The 18314-nt window shown below is 42.2% G+C and overlaps 2 protein-coding genes across 4 annotated transcripts in view; one reads left to right on the forward strand and one right to left on the reverse strand.

The window, feature by feature from the left end:
* The window catches only part of CCDC33 (coiled-coil domain containing 33), a 293168-nt gene extending 291449 nt beyond the window's left edge, over positions 1 to 1719 (reverse strand). The window contains exon 1 of the mRNA XM_033919717.1: positions 1635 to 1719. The gene's annotated coding sequence lies outside the window, so the exon portion shown is untranslated. The remainder of the gene's footprint in view (positions 1 to 1634) is intronic.
* STRA6 (signaling receptor and transporter of retinol STRA6) overlaps positions 8 to 18314 on the forward strand; it is a 126315-nt gene continuing 108008 nt past the window's right edge. Inside the window, exons 1-3 of one of the 3 annotated variants that reach the window (XM_033919722.1) lie at positions 8 to 77; positions 679 to 814; positions 11392 to 11479. The gene's annotated coding sequence lies outside the window, so the exon portion shown is untranslated. Of the gene's footprint in view, positions 78 to 498; positions 581 to 678; positions 815 to 1880; positions 2109 to 11391; positions 11480 to 18314 lie in introns of those variants that run through there. The other 2 variants (XM_033919723.1, XM_033919721.1) reach the window with 2 other exon arrangements.

The raw sequence follows: 18314 nt of genomic DNA on the forward strand, positions 1-18314 counted from the left end.
CAGTTTCTTTTGTGTTTGTGCTGCTGTTTTCCTTGTGGAATCTCTTTGGTGGAACCCTTTTTTTGTTTTCTGTTCAGGTAATTAACTTATAAACCCCCTCTTTTACTAAAGCTGACGTGTCCATTATATTATATGGACGAACCCTGCTTCCAAAGCCTTCCATCCCCGTGGGAGTCCCCGTTGGCTAGAGGGGGGTCCCTGTGGGAATCCCGTGGGCCAGAGGGGCGTCCCCATGGGAGTTCCGTGGGTTAGAGGGGATTCCCGCGGGACCCCCGCAGGATTCCTGCGATCCCCGTTCCCGTGCAGACCTCTACTTCACAAGCAAACGATGTTGTTCCAATCTTAACTGCCTAGGAGCAGACTAGTTGCCACTCCCTCCAGAGCCCCAATAATATTCTGTAGTACACAGGTTTGTTTGTTTGGGGTTTTTTTGTCTGATTTCTAGCTGTAAACAGTGTACCCATAAGACTCCCTACAATAATAGATCTTGTGCCTTCTTTTCTCAGCATTCCTAGCAGTAGGCACTTGGCTTTATCAGATCTCCCAGTATAGCTTGTTCTTCGGCTTCTCTCCCCTAACAGTAGGTCTTATACCTTATTTTTCTCTGCATTTCTAATAGTAATCCATGTCCTTTCTGTTCTCTAAGCCTCTAAAAGTAGGCCCTGTTCTTTGTTTCAGGATTTCTAGCAGTGGGTGGTTTTTTGTCATCTGGGAGACACTAGTAGGCCTCATGCCTGGCTTTCTCCAAGCTCTTAACAGTGGGTCCTAATGTTTTTCTCCTGCCAGCGTCAGCTGTAGCCATAGCAGCTCTCAGGTAAAGATTTCCTTATGTTCTGTTTATTTAAGTTTGAATTTCTATAATGTTTAAATAATTAAGTATATAAACCGGTACTTGTGATAAAATTGCTGGTAAGTGGAAGAGGCAATCAGGACTGCTCTACCCATTAGAGTAGACAAACCAGACAGTCAACAAACAAGTTATAGGTGATATAGAATATGAATATTTATGAAAGGTTACTTATAATCATTCATATACTCCATAACAGATTCAGGCAGGCATGCTGAAACACAGCCTCTGTCAGGTCCCTTTGGCTATAATGTATATGTTTGCGTTTTAATAAATATAATTTGGTTGCATCAGCACTGTTACTATAATATATTTTGTCCAGTCATATCTGCCGGGTTTTGAAAAGCCGTCCAGACATGCCCTCTAAAAAGAGGATGTATGCGGGTAAATCCAGATGTCTGATAACCCCCAGCCCAGGGGTAGGCAATTCCGGTCCTCGAGAGCCGGAGCCAGGTCAGGTTTTCAAGATATCCACAATAAATATGCATGAGATAGATTTGCATCTCAAGGAGGCAGTGCATGTAAATCCATCTCATACATATTCATTGTGGATATCCTGAAAACCTGACCTGGCTCCGGCTCTCGAGGACCGGAATTGCCTACCCCTGCCCTAGCTCTACCAATCCAATAAATTTCCATTGTGTGCAAATTTCTCTCATGCATATTCATTGAGGATGTTTTGTAAACCTGACTACCTGAGTGTGTCCCAAGGACTGGGTTGGAAACGGTTGAAGTACTGTATGTGTTTGTGAAGAGGGAAGGAGAGATTTAAAGCCATGAAACTTACCTGTTTGCTCCCTTTCCTGAGATCTAACAATTCATGAAATAAGGAAAAAATCATCACAGTGAGGCCTGAGAGTCCCCCCTCGACGCTTATCATGATCAAAGCTGGAAGGGCTCTGACGGTTGTTTTTATTTGGTGAGGGCCTGGCCTGGGGCCAAGCCCCTACAGCAGGAGAAGGATAAAGTTCTGCAACCATCCAGCCTCCTCCTTCCCTGCTGCACTGAACTTTGCCTTTCAGTGTGCATGGCTGCGCCCGACCACTCGGCTCAGGTTAGGCAGCGGCAGCTGCAGGAGATACTTGCCTTGTTTCTCAAGAATTCTGAAACATTCAAGAAAGAAAATAGTCTAAGATTTTTTTTTTAAAAAGACCATGCGGAGCATGGATTTAGGGGTCTGTTACTTTTAGGAGAAAAGATTTGGCAGGATTAAGCCTTCCTGGTGGCTAAGAGTTTTGTCCAGAAATCTTGACTTGTGCAGGTAAACTTACAAATAATTCATTTTCTTTGCTCTTTCCTTCAATCCTTGCAAGTACTGTAGAATTTTATAAATATGCATTAAATAATTAGCAGCATTTCATGTAACTGATGACTCTGCAGTTGCTAGTGAATGTTGCCAATAACACAATACCACTTTTGTTTTCTTTCTTTGCTGCTTAAGGACACTTATTTCCCTTTATCTTAACATTTTCAAACTGGAAATGGGGTAAAAGAGCCAATTCTCTTAGAAAGCAACACAATACATGACAGACGGCTTCTAAATTGAAGTGACTAGCTATGGAACTGATTTCACGAGGTCTCGGTTTGTAGCACGCTAATTAAACACATCCTGAGTTCTCGCTAAATTTCTTGACCTCGGAGAAGGTCAGGCTATGGCAACATCCCTTGTTTTGAAGCGCATCTATGTGTGTGTGGCTAGGGGGAGGGACATTTATAGGAAGCAAAGTTTAACTGGTTTCTTTAATTTTTCTGTAACTTATACAAGTGATTTGTAAATGCATCTATACACTGCAGACCTCACAAAATGCTGACGTTGGGGCCCAAGATATTGGTCCGCATTACGAGTTATAAGTGAATCTGCCTTGTATAGGGGCCAAAGAGTAATAGGAAAAAAGTACCTATATATTCTATACTACATGAGCAAAAAGAGAAAATCAGCAACAAGGATTCAAGTTTAAAACTGCAAAAAAAAAAAAAAAAACAACAAAATACAGAGGTATGCTTATAAGCCCTACAAGGTTGGGTCCTTTAATCCAACAGGCAATGCATGATAACAGCTAAGTATGTAAGGAAGTGATGTAATGGTTGCAGGTCTAAGAAATAATATATAAAGTAACTTTTATCTAATGGCTTAACTAATTGCTATGAAGTGCCTGCCTGACAGTATAATTGATTACATAGGACTGGAAGACTATGAAAAAGTTTATTTAAACAATCTGGCATTAGACAATTCAATAGTCAACAAAAGTAAACAGAAATCACAGATTTCCTTCTTGTTCTGATTTATTTCGTTCTAAGTGGCTTTTGGTGTTTTATAGAAGGTGTGGCTAAGTGGCTTTCAGAATCATTAATGAGTCTTAAGTAAACCAGAGCACAGCTGCCCTGATCCTTATCAAACTCCATGCAGATGTCACACAGATAGAGATAAAGTATGGATAAGTGGATTTTGGAACAGAACTTTTTACAATAAGAAAATGAATATATCTTATTATTTTACAAGAAGGGTACTTTATAATTATAGGGAATAAGAGAAATAGACATACAGCAAAAGAAAACAAAAATAAAAAAAACAGCCCTAGAAGGGACAGATGGCTGATATGTTGAAGAATCTAGAACAGTGGTTCCCAACCCTGTCCTGGTGGACCACCAGGCCAGTCGGGTTTTCAGGATAGCCCTAATGAATATGCATGGAGCAGATTTGCATGCCTGGCACCTCCATTATATGCAGATCTCTCTCATGCATATTCATTAGGGCTATCCTGAAAACCCGACCGGCCTGGTGGTCCTCCAGGACAGGGTTGGGAACCGCTGATCTAGAAGGAATAGGAGCACAGATCAGTTACTTGGTAATTATGTTTTTCTAACCATTCGATATAGATAGTCTTCAGATTGTTTCTGTAGTAGGAATCTCGGATACATAGTTTAATAATAATAATAATTTAATAATAATTGTTTTGATTAATCGCTTAATCATATTTCAAGGCGATGAACAAATTAAAGTTACAATTTATGGGAAACAATACATTACAGAACAATACATAATGACATTCGAAATTAAAAATTTAACTTCACAAACTTATATACACAAGGAAGGGGGGAAGATGAAATACAAAATCAATATAGAAAGGTAGAACAAAAAGGGAAAAATACAAAATGAGCAACAGAAAGACAATATAATATAGTACAATAAAAATGATCTGAGCTGCGAAGAGTTTCGTTAATTACCAAAAGCATCTTTAAGAGAAATGTTTTTAAACTACTTTTGAAGCAGGGATGTACATTTGTTTGTAATGGCAAGGGAGATGTCAATTTTCCATGCATTGCCAAACAAAAATGACCAGAAAAACATGCCATTTTGTGTTCTTTCATATGCCATTCATAAGACGCGCCCAGAAGTTAGGTTCTGAAATAGACACCGTTCAGCGCGATTCAAATTAAATTGGGGGGCTGCTCAGTGAATCGCGCTGAGCGGCATCGATTTTGGAGGTGCCCAAAAAATAGGCCAGCTCTAGGCACAACTAAAATTTAGGCGCCCATGCGCGCGCTTAAGCGCGCTTCAGAGCAGCGACTCTGTAACAAGGCGCCTAACACGAAGCCGTGCCTAACGTGCATAGCGCCTATTTTTTTGAAGGCCGCCTCAATTTTTTGAGGCGCCTTGTTACAGAATTGCGGTTCATAGACAACTCGGCGAAAGACAAAGGCGCGCGCCGACAACTGAGCGCAAGACGGAGGCGCGCGCCGAAGAAAATTACAGTTTTTAGGGTCTCCGACGAGGGGTTTTGTTGGGGAGCCCCCCCCCCAGTTTACTTAATAGAGATCGCGCCGGCGTTGTGGGGGGTTTGGGCGGGTTGTAACCCTCCACATTTTACTGTAAACTTAACTTTTTCCCTAAAAAACAGGGAAAAAGTGAAGTTTTGAGTAAAATGTGGGGGGTTACAACCCCCCACACCCCCCACAACGCCCCCACAATGCGGCGCGATCTCTATTACGTAAAGTGGGGGGGTTCCTCCCCCACGCCCCCCCCATCGGAGCCGTAAAAACAGTAATTTTGTGCGGCGCACACCTCCACGCTGCGCTCAATTGTCTGCGCGCGCCTTTGTCCCGGCGCACTTTTGACCTGACACCCAGAATCGCTCTTTCTTGATAGGCGCCTAAGTTTCAACGATTGCTGGTTAAAAAGCTTAATTGAGCTTGTCCTTCAATTTAGATAGGCGCCGATCTAGTTGGGCGCCTCGGAAATAGGTGGCTAACATTAGGCGCTGGTTACAGAATGTGGACCATAGTGTGTACTGTTTTGAAAGAGTATGCAATTTTTGCAGAAAGCGTACTGTTTTTTCAAAAAGTGCACTCTTTTCATAAATGTTCACACACTTTTAATGAACTTCAATACTCACAGCTCTAACACTACTCAAACTTATATCAAATTATAAGTGTAAAGTGCTCAGACCCAAAACCAAATACATCTGTGATATAACCACAAACTATAGTTGATGTGGGACCATCATGGCGCTTTACTGTCTCAGACCACTCATCATTGATAAGATAAAAGATATTATGTTCACTTATCTGTTATTAGGAGTGGTTGATAGATGTTCTAACATACAACCATAGAGTCAATAAAGTGCGGGTGCAAAGTGCTGATAAAGACCATTATCTGATAATGACCCCCCGACTCGAGTTTCGGTAACTCTTCCTCAGGAGGGGACACCAAGAATGGAAATTGACCTCCTTGCACACACAAACACATATACATTCTAAGCAGAATATTTACAATTATAATGTCCAATTTTGCATTTTTTACAAGATTGTTGTAGAGACAGTGATATTGAATGGTCTTGGGGCTCAGGGATCTCACGTATGAAGAAAGGTTAAAGAAACTGCGGATGTACTCGCTGGAGGAGCGAAGAGACAGAGGGGACATGATTGAGACCTTTAAGTATATTACTGGGCGTATAGAGGTGAAAGATGATATCTTCAGTCTTACAGGACCCTCGGTAACCAGAGGACACTCGCTGAAAATCAGGGGAGGGAAATTTCGGGGTGATGCTAGGAAGTACTTCTTCACCGAAAGGGTGGTCGATCATTGGAACGAGCTGCCTCAGCGGGTGATTGAGGCCAGCAGCGTGTTAGATTTCAAGAGAAAATGGGATATTCATGTGGGATCTCTAGGAGAGTAAGAATCAAGGAGCGGGTCATTGGTATGGGCAGACTCGATGGGCTATGGCCCTTTTCTGCTGTCAATTTCTATGTTTCTATGTTTCTATGAATTGATCATGATTAGTGAAGATGCCAATTTATCTAGTTCCAGGCTGGAGAAGTTTTGGCCAGTCCTGGTTTTGAACTTACATCCTAGAGCAGTGTGAGATTTATACTGCCTTATCTTACCCACTGGAAGCAAGTGTTGCAAAGAGATCAAGACTGAAAAAACTTTTAATGACATACATACCATAATGAAAATAATGCCACCCCCTACCACCACCACCAAGAACAACAAAAAAAAAAGAACTTATAATCAACATGGAGAACAACGCAACACATTTTGCACTGCATACCTGTAAAGAAGAGCATTGAAATATCCATTCAGCAGTCTTCGATTTGTTTTGCCAACAAGACAGGATCACTAGTTGGGCCTTTTGAAGCCAAACCACAAATATTGAATAAGTGGTTTCTATATAAATGTTGGACAGTAATTGTAAATAGTACTTTTCTAAAGTGGGTTCAGGTTTTGTGTAAATGAAGCTGAGAATGCTGCTGACCTTTACCTATAGTCCTTGTAGTCTTATAGAGCAGTATCCCGCAAACCTTTTTACTCGGTGGAACAGTAAACTCTGAGCCGCGGCTGGAAGGCACCCGGAAATGCGTGTCACATCAATGTCTGTGCATGTGCGAAGGTCCTCCAGCCCTGAACCACCAGTGGTGGGTCCTGGAGCAGGAGAGGCACAGAGAAGGGGAGAGGCGTGTATACTGGCTACCTACAGGACTTGCTTCTTGCCTTGGGAGGCACTTCCTGTAGGCAGTCGGCTGGCGCCTCTCCTCCTCACCGGCATCTCGCAGCACACCCGGAATCTCGCCACGGGACTGTTATAGAGCTTACGGTGTAAGCTGGTAACGTAAAAAAAACCTGATTTAATTCTCCTTTCCAGAATTCAGGGCTCTGTTTTAAGCTGCAAGCTCTTTGGTGCAGAGTCATTGTAACCATTATGATGGTCATGTACAGCAGTGTTTCTCAACTTGGTCCTGGAAGCCCAGATGATGAAATTACTACACTCTTATTTTGGTCACACCATCAGAAGAGACAGATCACTGGAGAAGGCCATCATGTTTGAGAAGATTGAAGGAAGAGGGCGACCTGCAATCCAATGGCTGGACACATTGAAAACAACCACAGGGATGACATTGGAGGACCTTTCTGGACTAGCACAAAACTGATTTCTTTTTAGATCCGCAATTTATCAAGTTGCTAGGACTCGAGCACGAGTCGATGGTACCTAACAATAGCAACAACCTTTATATGCAAATTTATTTCATGCATATTCATTTTTGATATCCTGAAAACCTGACTGGCAAGCACTGTATTGAAAACGCTATGCAACAAACTGTCTCATTTGGTACTTCAGACACTGGTGGATATGTGCCAAAACGGAGCAGTGCCTGCTGAGAATGTTTGCCAATCAACTTTACAACATGGTTGGCATGAGGGGTTCATGGCAGTACAGTGTACTATCATGTAAGAGATCTGGGTTCAGCAGTACAGTGTACTATCATGTAAGAGATCTGGGTTCAGGTTTTATCTTGCACTTTCTAGGGGCAGAAATATATCTGGGTCCAAGGCTGATATAATGGTAGTCTCTGTTGGCTGGGATAGTCCAGTTGGTCTCTGCAGATTTGATATTTTAATATCTCTCCTTGGAGTGAGAGGGTGTAATGGAAGGTGTTTTTCTCCCTTCCTGTAAAAATAGCTTAAAACTGAACTGGACTGGCAATATAATACCACCAACAGTTATAGTAAATATATGACTTAGTCAAAATAAATTCTCTTAATGCAAAAGGGAGCATTTAAAGATTGATCTGTATGGCCATTTCTTCAATCTATATCACAAGTGGAAAGCATCAGCCTATATCCGTCAAGGCACACTCCACTAGAAGCATGACTTTCTCATGGGTGGAATCTTCAGCGGTGTCCCTGAACAAAATCTGTAGAGCAGCCATATGGTCCTCTCGCCATACATTTCACAAAGTTTTACAAGGTGGACGTGGTGGCCAAAAATGACTTCGCATTTGGATCTTCTATTCTGTCAGCGGGCTTATCTGTTTTGCCCTAAATTTGAGGACTGCTTTGATATGTCCCACAGGTTCAGGAATAAAGTGCCTGTCACACTAGAAGGAAAGATCAGATTCTTACCTCGGTAATCTAATTTGTAGTAGGCAGACACTTTTATTCGTGAAGCCCGCCCTGTCAAATGTTCATTTGCCTGCTTACTGCCTCGAATGTGCCAGGGAATCTGGACATCTTGTTTCTTTCCTGTATCCGGTTTAACAAGGATAGAGGATTCAACTGCCACATTGAAGAATCTAGGGGGTATCTGTAGAATCTCCCACACTCTTGGTACAGGATGTGCCCAAGTTGGTGACTTGTTTATTTTCACATTGTTATGTATTGCAAGTTTTTATTTTATCTGTTATTTGGTAATATGAGCAGACTAGACATGTTTCTCGGGGAATGTCCCCGTACCCCTCTCTATTCTATTTCCGCTCCAGGGCTGACCATCTGCTTTGGTACAATATGAGGAATTGGAGGACAGCCCAGAAGGATGGAAGGCAGAGCAAAAGAATGCTAATGAGGCTCTCGACAAGAATTCTCATGAGAAGGGATTAACTACCCACAGGTTCAGGAATAAAGTGTCTGTCTACTAGAAAGAAGATTACCGAGCTAAGAACCTAATCTTTCCTTCAGCCATGTAATTATTATTGCACTTCTAAGAAATCATGGGAAAAATAACCTGCATTGTGCTTCAGGTAAAAGCCCAACAACACAAGCATGAGGAAACCCTAACACAAGCATAGGGACAATAATCTGCATAGCATGTTCAATCTCAACAGTCTTCCTGGTCAGACTAGGTAATACTAGTCTTTTTCCAACATCATTTACTGTATTATTCTAAAATCCACTTGTCCACATTCCTGAGTAAAGCATCAGGATTTCATACCTTCTAGAGTTCCCAGTGGAGTTCTCCTTTCCCTAAGGCCTCTGAAATTGAAATAAGTCTTTCCCCCTGCTTATAGGAGAAAAAAAAAAAAAGAGAAAATCTACAACATATTCCATTTGCATTGGGTGCTGACTGCATTATGGGACCCTTTTACTAAGGTGCGCTAATAAATGGGCTTAGTACATCCTAGCATGAGACTTTCCCACACGCTAAGCCCATTTCTAGAGCGTCCATAAATTCATCCTTTTTATTTTCAGATCATGCACTAATATTAGCATTAAAACATTAAGGGCTCCTTTTACAAAGCCGTGGTAGGGCCTTAACGCTCAGAATAGCGTGCGCGCGCTAGCTGCTACCGCCTCCTTTTGAGCAGGCGGTAGATTTTCAGCTAGCGCACGCTATAGTGCGCGCGCTAAAACGCTTAGCGCAGCTTCAGAAAAGGAGCCCTAAGTCAGCATTAACCAATTAGCGCATTCTAATGTGAGTGTGCTAGCTTGTTTAACTCTTCTATGCCCATTCTTTGCTTATGACAGGTTCCAAGCTAAAAATAATTTAAAAAAAAAATAGAAATAACACACAGTTATCCCACACTAATGGCAAAAATGTTAAACACTTTAACACGTTCTGTTACTCCATTTTCACCATGTTAAGCACACATTAGCATATAATGTCATTTATCAAAAGGGCTCCCAGTATTCAACTTAAATTCCACAGAAAATAGATCCATTTCAGTTCTACAAGTTGAAATATGGACAAAATTTATTAATTTAAGCCTAGAAGTTAAGATTAGAGAATGACATGGTGACAAAATTCATCACCGTTCCCGTCCCCACGGATAACCGCGGGAAACCATCTTCATGTCATTCTTTAAGCAGAGAGGGAAGAATCAGAGTATGAATGGCCACAACCACTGACCCACAAGCTTTGCTTTGAAGAATGCTGGTGTAGAATGACTGAGGTTGAAACAGACACTGTCTCTGGTATCCAGAGCAGATATTGTGATGTCATAATGCCTCATTCCACCAGTGCCTAAGAGCCAATCACATCAGTGATGTCACAATGGCTTCATTATCCTTGGCTCACATAAGAATCAGAGCATGAATGGCCACAACCACTGACCCACAAGCTTTGCTTTGAAGAATGCTGGTGTAGAAGGACTGAGATTGAAACAGACACTACAGAATGACAGTCTCTGGTATCCAGAGCAGATATTGTGATGTCATAATGCCTCATTCCACCAGTGCCTAAGAGCCAATCACATCAGTGATGTCACAATGGCTTCATTATCCTTGGCTCACATAAGAATCAGAGTATGAATGGGCCCAGTTTTGCTTTGAAGAATGCTGGTGTAGAAGGACTGAGGTTAAAATAGACACTAGAAAATGACATGGGATTATTTCCCACGGTTATCCGCGGGGACGGGAACGGTGATGAATTTTGTCACCGTGTCATTCTCTAGTTAAGATCACTACCTAGATAAATTTATCTGTTACGGTAAACTCTGCAAATAGCAGTCTTTATTTTTCTCTCACAGAGGGGATCTATTATTGCAATGCAAAATGGTTGTTGAAAATCATTAACACTTCTCCCTGCATAGTCATGGTTTCGATGATTCACGGTTTTTAGCTTGCTGGCTCCTCCCCCAAAATGACATCAGCTTGCATAGAGAAATCGCTGATTCCAAGCGTTTACAGAGAAAATCGCCAATTCCCAGCACTTTCTTCACCGTGTTTTGCCTCTCCTTCAGGAACAGGCCAGGTCTCCCACCATGTTATTCGCAGTTTCACGATATTCACGATGGTTTTTAATAGAAAACAGCGAATCACATATGAAAAAGTTATTGGCAGTTTTTCTGTATTTGCGGTTCTGTTAATCCCCTATCCCAGCGAATACAGAGGGAGAAGTGTAATACGCTTTGTAATAAGCTTATTACATAGAAGTTGGTTTTGAGTCTCATTACTCAATTGTACAAAACACATTTTTCACTTCAAATACGCATGTAATCAATTATACCTAGAGCTTCTATTCATATAGGTTTATAAATTATTTTGGTCTTTTTAATATTGCATGGTCAGATACCAGAATGCATGCTCAAACTTATTGATCTAGCTGTTAGGGATTGCGAACGTGCTTCTAGCGTCACATAAAATTGTATTTTCCAACCTCAAAAAGTAGTATGTAAAAGCTATATTTTACTTATTAGCATATAGGACTGCTAAGTGGTGGAACATATTACCTGCTCCCAATAAGAGATTTATATCAGTACTAATTGTTTCATAAACAATTGAACGCAAGTCGATGGCACCTAACAAGCAATTGAAAACATTTTTGTTTCAGAAATGTGTGCTGCTTAAAGACCGAAAGGTGCCTGTCTTGTGTGTACTCATTGTCGTTCCTAGATCTTCGCACACTGAACTTCTAAAAGGTATGTTGTGGGTTATAGATGTTAAATGTAATGAGTTATGTCCTAACTTTAAACGAAGAGCTAACTGAGCACTGGGGAGATTTGAGGTAGGCCCGGGGGAGAAGAGGAGCTCAGGTCCAAGGCTCGATATGTCTTCAGGAAAGAGGGAGTCGGGGTGGGGGGGAACCAGCTCCTACATATGTGAGTTCTGTCTGAACGTCGACTGGGACCTGCATAAGCTCTGGTGGTCAACATGTGCATAATTAGTCCTGGATATGGCCCAGCATTGCATATCGGGGAATAATTCTGCCAACTGTCGTCAGTGTGCTGCAGGCTGACTATTGAACAGCTAGTTAGGAGTTTTTTTGAGGGTACAAAAAGTATTTTAAAACTTGGGGCTCCTTTTACGAAGACACGTTAGGGCCTTAAAGTGCGGAATAGCGTGCGCTAAAAATGCCACGCGCACTAGCCGCTACCGCCTCCTCTTGAGTAGGCGGTAGTTTTTGGCCAGCGCGGGGTTTAGCACGTGATGAAAAGTCGTGCGCGTTAACCCCGCTAGCGCGGCTTGATAAAAGGAGCCTTTTGTGTCATTTTGGAATCGGAACAGAAAAGGCACACAGAAACCGAATGGTGGATATAGGGCAAGCCAGGGAAGGAGTGAGCAAGTACTAGGAGAACTGGTGTTTTTCCTATTTTAGTTGTTTGTGTTGGGGGTATTTTATTGGTATTTATTGGTTAAAACCTAAAATCGGAAGCCCTATGCATACATCTTGGCCTAACTTATAATTGGTTGGTAAATGTAAAGAAATAGCTAAACAGCACAAGTAAAAACCCTGAATGGATAATAGCCAATAATATCCACAAAATCTATGTAAATAATCCAAAATTGGCTAATGCACCTAATCCCTGGGGAAAAAAGTCTAAGGGAATGGGGCAAAACTACAAATAAATGGAATGAATGAATGAATGAATGAATGAATGAATAAATGAATAAATAATGGACATCAGTATGAGCCCTTCATAACTGAATGAACGTAGACCTCTGGCTCAGGCAATATGTCAAAAGGTGACCAGCACCAGACCGAAGTCTAAATGAGATTAGCCTCATACATCATGTAGTCCATATATACCAAAGAGATATGTGCAAAATTTCACACCTTCCCAAAACCGAATAGACTTTTTTAACACCAGGGAGAAGGGGTTAAGAGGACAGCATATACACTATGCCTGTAAGCACACCATCTGGACAAAAACTTTACTGATACATACAACCATAAATATAATGAATGCTATAAATATACATATAAAATATATAATATATAATAGTGTCTGTGTGTGAAATAAGCTAATTAAGAAATAGCTAAGCCATACTGTACCTTTAAATCTTATATAAGATTGCAGCTTTGGTTAAATCTTTTTTTTTTTAATAAACTTTATTATTTTCCAATATGAACAGTGCAATATAAATATATACATCTGAAACATCAAACCATTACAAAGCACTTTTGAACTACAGAAATTAAAAGACATCATTACCCCCAACCCTGTATAACTCAGAAATGTGAACATACATCAAATATATATTATGTGGTATCCCCCTCCCCCCGGACTTGTATGGGAACGAAACATAATTTAAAAGAGATATAAGACATAAATATATAACTATATATCTTAAATCTTCTTATAGATCACAAGGAAATGTTTTCAAGTTTTAATTTTTTTTTTTTTTTCATTTTTCCTCTTAACAGTAGCCAGTTTAATATTAGGTATCTCCCATTGCTTAGTCAGCCAAACAGCAGTAGGTATTTGTAGAAGTAGGTGGTATATTTTGCACTTTCCTCTGTGATGCAGTGTTCTTCAACTGCCGATCCGTGGACCGGTGCCGGTCCGCAGAAATTTTCTGCCGGTCCACAGGGCCGGCCCCCCTCCATCGGGCCCAAGATAGTGTTCTGCAGCCGCCGGTCCATGGTGCGATCAACGCAGCGTCTTTGAGGCCGGCTCCCTAAGTGCGTAGTGCACAAAGCCGTGGGAAAAGGCTCCTTCGCGCGTCCTGCGCCTGAACCGGAAGCCTTCTCTCTGACATCGCAACGTCAGAGGGAAGGCTTTATGCATGGCAGCGCTCAGGGAGCCAGCTCAAAGATAACACCGGGGGAGGGGGGGCAGGCCAGAAGGCAAGGCACAGCATGGAGGGAGAGAGACAACAACGGTAGGGGGAATGCTTTTATTTTTTTATTTAGTGATTGATTTGTCTGTTCAGGAAGAAATGCATTTGTTTCTTTTCCTCTGGGGTTGTACTGCTTGCAGAATCTTGCATTTTAGGGTTTGTTTGTACATATTAGTACTTTAAGTTTTTGGTACTGCATTTGCATGGGGTTATCTGTTTTCTGGTAGGAATGAATGTTAACAAGCATACAGTGTGCTTTGTGTATCTTAATTTGTGGTTAACCATTATGTGTAGTTAATACAATTATACTGTGTGTATATATGAAAAATGAATGGAAAAAATGGTGTTACAATTAGTACTATTATGGGGGTGGGGTCTGGGGTGGAGAGTGGGTGGAGATGGGCCCGACTTAGCCCAGTGTTCTTCAATTGCCGGTCCACAAAATAATTATTTCATTTCCGCCGGTCCATAGTTGTCAAAAGGTTGAAGAACACTGCACTAGAGCATTTCACTGTTATTTAAACATGTTGTGAGGCATTTTCAAAAAGATGTCCAAGTTGGAATAGGCATATCCAGGTGATAATGTCCAAAATGGACATCCATGTCACAGGTATTTTCAAACAGGAAATATGTCAATGCGTGAGTTGTGCATCCAGCTTGAACAGTCATTTTAGAAACAAAGGATGCACAGTAGTTATCAGTATGGCAGCATTTTAAAAAAATGGCCACACGGATCAGGGTGGATAAAAATCAATGATTTTTTTTCATTATTATTTAGATTGGATTCTTATCAGTAAAATGCATTTTTGAGGAAAAATCTGCATAAAGATAATTTTCTATTTAAATGCATTATAGTTCCAAGAGTTATTTATCGTGAAATAAGGCTTATTTTTAAATTACCGTATTTGCCGGCGTATAAGACGACTGGGCGTATAAGACGACCCCCCAACTTTTAGTTAAAATATAGAGTTTTGTTATATACTCGCCGTATAAGACTACCCCTTCTTCCGCACACCTTCTCTACCGCCCCGGGTGCAGCACAGCCGGCCAGGTCCCCTTACTTTTGTGGCACTTCCCCGACCGACCGACAACAGCCCCGGTCCGACAAACCTCCCTGCCCTTAACCGCGAATCTAAATTACCTTCTTACAGCTGCTGTAAGAAGGTAATTTAGATTCGTGGCTACAGGGCAGGGAGGATTGTCGGACCCGGGCTGTTATCGGTCGGTCGGGGAAGTGCCACAAAAGTAAGGGAACCTGGCTGGCTGTGCTGCAACCGGGGCGGGGCGGCCGCCCCTCTCTCTTGGTACCGCGAGGCTACTCTCCTTCTCCTTATCTGCCCTGCCTGCAGCATAGAGCCGAACGGAAGTCTTCCCGACGTCAGCGCTGACGTCGGAGGGAGGGAGGGCTTTGTTTAAGCTTTGTTTAAGCCCTCCCTCCCCTCCGACGTAAGCGCTGACGTCAGGAAGACTTCCGTTTGGCTCTGTGCTGCAAGCAGAGAAGGTAGGGAGAAGAAGAGCCGCGTACATCCAGAAGACTGAGCATCCAGCCCCGCAAGAGCCCCGCGACCCTCGGAGGCGTCCCCATGGGATCCCCGCGACCCTAGGGGGCGTCCCCACGGGATCCCCGCGACCCTAGGGGCGTCCCCATGCAGCTCTCTAATGTAAAGTAAGGGCATGTAAACAGTACCCGGCGTATAAGACGACCCCCGACTTTGGGGAGGATTTTAAGGTACTGAAAAGTCGTCTTATACGCCGGCAAATACGGTATGTAGCATGAGGCTGTATATTCATGCAATGTTTAAATTTTGGGGTAAATAAATTCCATCAATCCATTCATAAGGTCACAGGCAATTTTTCTATCTACAAGATATTATTACAGATACTTGGGTCTCCTTTTACAAAAGTGCGTTAGGGCCTTAATGCGCGGAGTAGCGCGCGCGTTAGCCGCTACCGCCTCCTCTTGAGCAGGCGGTAGTTTTTCGGGTAGCGCGCGCTAAAAACGCTAGCGCGCCTTTTGTAAAAGGAGCCCTTGGTTTTGCATTTCTCAAAACTGTGAATTTGTGTCTGCAGAGATAACATGCTGCTGCTGGTTTTTCCATCTATGGTTCTTTTTTTCTACTTTAAAGCATTGAATTGTACTTCTGTCCCTCCATTCCTTATGTATCGATTAGTCTGTAAGTCTGTCGGTCTAACCCATCATTTTTAAATCTTAAACGATATGTCTAAATATATGTTTATCTTTCTTTTTTTATTGTAACTCGCTTAGTAAATTTGAATAAGCGATTCATCAAATTAAAATACATTTCTCCCTCCGGATTCGCGGGGGATAGTGGCAGAGCCGGACCGCGAATGGTGAAATACCGCGAATATCTTCTGGTCCGGCTCTGACCCACCCCCGCCTCCCTCCTGCCTTCCCCCGGCATCCCGGCCTCACCTGGTGGTCTAGCGGGCTTTCGGGGCAGGAGTGATCTTCCTACGCTCCTGCCCCGTGCAGATCGCCAATAGGAAATAGCTGCCGTGAGTTACTGTAGTCTCTTGAGACTACGACGGGAACTCTCCACAGCCATTTCCTATTGGCGATCTACACGGGGCAGGAGCGTAGGAAGATCACTCCTGCACCGAAATCCCACTAGACCACCAGGTAAGGCCAGGACGCCGGGGGGAAGGCTAAACAGTGGGGTTTTTTCTTTTTTTTCCCCCTCCCCAAAAAATCACGAATATGTGAAATCGCGATTGCCGAAACCACGAATTGGGAGGGGGAAATGTAAACTTGAAACTTGATTTAATTCAAGTCATTCTAGACTAATGATTTCAATCATGACTTAGGGCTCCTTTTACGAAGGTGCGCCAGCGGTTTTATCGCACGCATCGGAGGCGGTAGCGGCTAGCATAGGGAGTTCCCGACATAGTCTCGAGAGACTACGGGAACTCCCAGCAGCCATTCCCTCATGGCGATCTGCACGGGGCAGGAGCGTAGGAAGATCGCTCCTGCCCCGAAAGCCCTCTAGACCATCAGGTAAGGCCGGAAAGGCGGCAGGGAGGAAAAAAAGATGGATTTTTTTTTACGTGAAGACTGTTTTTTTTTTATTTTCCCCCTCCCCTGAAAAAAATTGCGATTATATGAAACCGCGAGTGCAGGAACCGCGAATGGGGAGGGGGAAGTGTAGTACCTTTTTATATATATATTGTTTCATCAGGAATGACTGGGCTCCTTTTACTAAGCCGCTTTAGGGCTGTAACGCGCGGAATAGCATGCGCTAAATTGCCACGCGCGCTAGACCTTAATGCCAGCATTGAGCTGGCATTGCTTCTAGCCGCGTAGCGTGAGTTTAGCATGCGCTAAAATCCTGCATGCGCTAAAAACGCTAACGCAGCTTAGTAAAAGGAGCCCTTTGTCCTTGGATTGCTTTTTTTTATTGGAATCCCCACTAAGGGCTCCTTTTACTAAGCTGCGTTAGGGCTTTACACGCGGAATAGCGCACACTACAATGCCATGCGCGCTAGACGCTAATGCCAGCATTGAGCGCTAATCTGCTGCGTGCGCTAAAAACGCTAGCGCACCTTTTTTTTTTTTTTTTTTAATATTCTTTATTCATTTTGAAAATTTACAGCAAGCGTACAGGAATATATCATTAGTAACAACAATAACACTTGTAATTCTCATTTAATTCTACAAACATAAAAATTACATCCCGTCCCACCCACCTTCTTTCAAATATTATAATCAATTATATCATAAATATAATATAAACACATAATATAGTGAAATTTCCAGAAAAACTCCCCCCACCCCCCCTATGTGTACATATATTCATCCAAGGAAAATGATGTTTACTCCTTACAATATCGTTCCAATGGCCCCAAGATCTTTATAAAATTATTATAGTTCCCTTTCTGTATTGCAATTGCTCTTTCCATCTTAAAAATATGGCATACCGAATTCCACCAAAATGCACCTTAGTAAAAGGAGCCTAAATCTTTTTTGGTAAGATGCAGAATATAAATCCATTGCAGTGTTTACCTCACCCCTGAAGGATGGCCTTTTTCATGCACCTCTATTTAACCTTCTGGAGATTAATATTGTTCTTTTGTTTCCTGGTCTCATTGTCCCATGTTGCCAGCTATTTCAAAGAAAGATTAGGTGCTGAGATTTGTTAAGTGAAATCCTGATGTGAATACAGAATTTGTGGGAATACAGTGGAAGCAATGAGAGAAGCGAAACCTGCTCCACGGACATTATTTGGTCATGACATGAAACCTTTCACAATTTTCAGAGTAATATATTGCAGAGCAAAATAAATTATAGAGCTAGACATTTTAAAGACTATAGAGCAGGGGTGTCAAAGTCCCTCCTCGAGGGCCGGAATCCAGTCGGGTTTTCAGGATTTCCCCAATGAATATGCATGAGATCTATTAGCATACAATGAAAGCAGTGCATGCAAATAGATCTCATGCATATTCATTGGGGAAATCCTGAAAACCCTAATGGATTGCGGCCCTCGAGGAGGGACTTTAACACCCCTGCTATAGAAGAAGCAAGAGAAAGAGGCCAACCTTTACAGTAATATGCATGTAACACAAGCATGTAAAATATATACTAAGAATAGAAGAGCTCTAAGGTGTTTGTATATTGTAAATTTAGGTATTTATTTCCCAGTTAATGATGGGTTCCATGAAGGTGGAAAATGGTGT

Source organism: Geotrypetes seraphini, chromosome 14 (assembly GCF_902459505.1).
Source record: "Geotrypetes seraphini chromosome 14, aGeoSer1.1, whole genome shotgun sequence".
NCBI classification, from domain to species: Eukaryota; Metazoa; Chordata; class Amphibia; order Gymnophiona; family Dermophiidae; genus Geotrypetes; species Geotrypetes seraphini.